The sequence below is a fragment of the Rhinopithecus roxellana genome, chromosome 9, assembly GCF_007565055.1.
Source record: "Rhinopithecus roxellana isolate Shanxi Qingling chromosome 9, ASM756505v1, whole genome shotgun sequence".
In the NCBI taxonomy this organism is placed as follows: domain Eukaryota; kingdom Metazoa; phylum Chordata; class Mammalia; order Primates; family Cercopithecidae; genus Rhinopithecus; species Rhinopithecus roxellana.
Window position 1 is genome coordinate 35,612,857 of NC_044557.1, and position 4,463 is coordinate 35,617,319.

Sequence of the window (4,463 nt, forward strand, 5' to 3'; positions counted from 1 at the left end):
CCAGGGTGGTCTCGAACTCCTGGCCTTAAGCAACCCTCCTGCCTCAGCCTGACAAAGTGCTGGGATTACAGGTGTGAACCACATGCCCCATCCAGATTAGAGTTTTTAAAACCTCTCAAGGCTAGGAAGCCAAGTCAAGGATTCACCATCAGACTGTGCCTGTAATACATGTACAAATTGGGTGAATTTCTCTCTTCTTGAAGTTTCAAAATATCTTGGTTTCCTAGGCCTGTCAGAAAGTAACATTCTTCACTAACTATAGGTCAAGAATCTTGTGAAAGAACAGCATAGACAATGTACTAGGCCAGTCTTACCAAGAGGCTTTTTTAAAAATTAAATCAGTTTTATTTAAGAATTTTCAACATTGACAACTCTTATAAAAAAACATCCAAGCACAGGACACAGAACTGCAGCAAAGAGCATTCTTATGGGTAGCTAACAGACATTAGAACTTCCACTGATTTTTGAGACACCTAAGCTCACTGGCGAACTCTGCTTCCAAGTACTCTTGCAAAGCACACTGCAAGCTCAGTCCATGTTCTCAACCCATCAGCTTCAATTCACATTACCACACTTACAGATCAGTAACAGAAGAGAACACACACCATACAACATTCACAGCAGTTGACAAAGGGGTAGGGGAAATGCAAGTATCATTTCACTTAACACATTCAACTAATGTGGGTTATCTAAGAACAAAAACTCACTTAAAGTCTTCCAACAGATGTGGATGTCCTTTGAATGCAAAAAAAATTCATACATGGCCGGGTGTTGTGTGGGATTACGCCTGTAATCCCAGCACTTTGGGAGGCACATGCGGGCAGATCACAAGGTCAGGAGATCAAGACCATCCTGGCGAACATGGTGAAACCTCGTCTCTACTAAAAATAGAAAAATTAGTTGGGTGTGGTAGCGGGCACCTGTAATCTCAGCTACTCGGGAGGCTGAGGCGGGAGAATGGCGTGAACCCGGGAGGCAGAACTTGCAGGGAGCCGAGATCACGCCACTGCCCTCCAGCCTGGGTGACAGAGCCAGACGCCGTCTAAAAAAAAAAATTCATACATTATTTGCTATCATTGCCTTCTGCACATTGTCTCATCGAAGCCACAGGACTGAGAGGCACACCTGGCCAAGTTAAAAAATATCCATTGCCCAGGCGCGGTGGCTCACACCTGTAATCCTGTAATCCCAACACTCTGACAGGCTGAGGTGGGCAAATCACCTGAGGTTGGGAGTTCCAGACCACCCTAAACAACATAGAGTAACCCCGTCTCTACTAAAAATACAAAATTAGCCAGGCGTGGTGGAGCATGCCTTTAATCCCAGTTATTCGGGAGGCTGAGACAGGAGAATTACTTAAACCTGGGAGGTGGAGGTTGTGGTGAGCCGAGATTGCACCATTTCACTCCAGCCTAGACCACAAGAGCGAAACTCTATCTCAAAAAAATAAATAAATAAAAATAAAATAAAAACATATCCATTATGCACCACCAAGCTTCTGCACACGCTCTCTCCTTTTCTCACTTATACTAACCTTTCATGCCTCGGCACCACCATCAGTCCCACACAAGGTTTCAAAAGTTCTAACAGCCTTCTGGTTCCATATCGCAGCCTTGCATTCACAGCATTGATATTACTCCATGAAATAAAGAATAGTAGATAAAAATGGGACAACCACCATCAAAGACACAACCTGTGATGCGTGATGATGAATTCTTGAATGAGAAAGCACGTAGACAGAAGAAGTATTCCTGTGGCAGAATATTTACAGCACTACTTTCAATGAAGTGCTTCTTTCATAAACATTTGAAATGAGATGAACTGCAGAGATTAAATGAAGGCTATTGTACTTTTGTATATGAGAGAAGAAAAGTGTTTAAAAACAAAAGAACTAAACACTGTGACACCATGATCTCCCAAAAGGAGATTTTCTTAAGGAAAAAAATCCATATGGTGGGGTTCAAATTAAAACAAGGAGTGAAGAATGTAGTTCTAATCAATGGTTTCCATTTTGAACATGCAAATAATTCACTTGACAAGTCCAGGGATAAAATATTACAGAAGGCTTTTGATATCAATTGTAGTGTGTTGGTTTACCAATCAGGCAAACAGCAGTTCACTTTCAACCATTCAATATTTCAACTTTTCGTGTAACAAAGCATAAAATTCCTTTAGCTCTTCCTTTCTCTAACGAAAAATATCAAAAATACTACTGAATGTACTACACACTGAACAAAACAATTTTGAAAATTCTTAGTATGTATGTATTTTACAATGAGTTTAGAAAAATTTGAATTCCCACCATTCTATATCAAGCAACCACAATCACACTGTTTACATTCCTCAGCCAGAAGACTTAGAATCCATGTTTGAGCCAAAGCCTCCATTAAAACCACTGCCCCACCCTGCATTTGAAGCTGATCCCCAACCAATTGCTGCCCCAGTATTAGAACCACTATAAGAGTTATTTCCAGAATTGAAGGCCTGGTTTGGCTCCCTCTGCGTGTTGCCTTGGCTTTGGTTATTACCCAATGGGCCTGGCTGGTTCTGCCGGCTGGTTAACATGCCCATGATACCCCAACTGCTGTGTAGCGCTGCCTGGGCTGCAGCCATCACGGCTGGATTAATGCTGAACTCACCAAAGTTTATCCCACCAACCATATTACTACTTAGGTTGTTTTGCAAACCAGCTCCACCTCCTCTACTATTACCAAATCCACTCTGATTCCCAAAGCCACCTGGATTACCACCAAATCTTCCACTTCTTTCTGTCTATTGCTATTGTGCTTAGGTTTGGCATTGGGTATTTGAATGCTGATTCCTTTAATGATCAAGTCCTCTCCACAAAGAGATTGTGCAACCCACATATGTTTATTGCAGCACTATTCACAGTAGCAAAGACTTGGAACCAACCCAAATGTCCATCAGGGACAGACTGGATTAAGAAAATGTGACACATATACACCATGGAATACTCTGCAGCCATAAAAAAGGATGAGTTCATGTCCTTTGGAGGGACATGGATGAAGCTGGAAATCACCATTCTCAACAAACTATCACAAAGACAGAAAACCAAACACCGCATGTTCTCACTCATAGGTGAGAACTGAACAATGGGAACACTTGGTCACAGGGAGGGGAGCATCACACACCAGGGCCTGTCAAGGGGTGGGGGCCTGGGGGAGGGGTACCATTAGGAGAAATACCTAATGTAAATGATTAGCTGATGGGTGCAGCAAAACAACATGGCACATGTATACCTATGTAACAAACCTGCACATTGTGCACATGTACCCTAGAACTCAAAGTATAATAAAAATCAAAAATAAATTAAAAAAAGAGAGCGATTGAGCAACCTGATCATCTGCAAATGTAACAAAGGCAAAGGCCCTGAACGGCTTGGAGATGAAGACATCACCACTTCCCCGTACTGACAGAAGAACTGCGACAGCGCATCCACAGTCGTGTTCTCTGTACTGCCCCAAAAACACTTTTCTGCTTCTCAAAGTTTCATCTGGGCTTTGCTTAGAATTAGGAAGTTTACAGTCACACCGTTGTCCATCTACCATATGTCACTGTGACATTACTTTCACCTGTGTTTCATATTCCATAAAATGAACAAAGCAAACCCCTCTGAATGACCAGTCTTAATATCTTTTTAGACCTGCACCATAAGAACTCCAAAGGTACTAAAATATTCTTTCAGATCCTGTTCAGTTGTTTTCCATGGGAGATCCAACACTTTTCACTTTCACTGCTGATGAAGCATCTGTCTCATCCATTTTGCTTCTGTTGTCTTTGGGATAGTTGAAAACATACACCAGATTTCCCCAGCCAGCATCGGGGCATGCAGAATTCCTTCTACCAGCCAGAAACCTCTCATACACTGAGACACCGGATTCCTGTAGCAAAGCCTGCGAGTCCCTTGGCCATAACCGTGGACAGCAGCACCGTCCCATTGTCTCCTGGTGGTATTTAAATGGGATCATTGTTCTCATCTTCGGTTACCTGAATATATTCAGACATCTTTCACTTTTCTGCTAGGCTGCTGCTAGGAATCCCAACAGGGACACTGAGGGAGTGACAGATTCAAGCACAGCCCAACAACCACTTCGCTCCCACAAAATGCTAGGGGCTTTTTATCAACTCTATAAAGACAACATCAATTCCTCAAGCAGTCTATTCATATCTGAAAATATGGCATTCCAATCAAAGCCTTGGTAAAATAACCAGTGTCTCCAATGTCCTACTACAAAAGAAAACATATTCTTATTGAACTTATGCAAATAACTACAGTGTCATAAAGTAATACTCATGAATAGTTTTTAAATTCTGGAGAAATCAGGTAGAAAGAAAGGTAAATGTTTCAATTTTGCTCACAAAAGTATATTTTACCCAATTAATGTAAGCTATAAATGACCAAAAGAAAAATATAAAATGATTTACTGACTCTGGAAAACAAA

The 4,463-nt window shown here is 41.6% G+C and overlaps 1 pseudogene; it reads right to left on the reverse strand.

Moving 5' to 3' along the window:
• Positions 1–2,334: 2,334 nt before the first annotated feature.
• Positions 2,335–4,026, reverse strand: LOC104660108 (annotated as a pseudogene).
• Between the last annotated feature and the right edge of the window lie 437 nt (positions 4,027–4,463).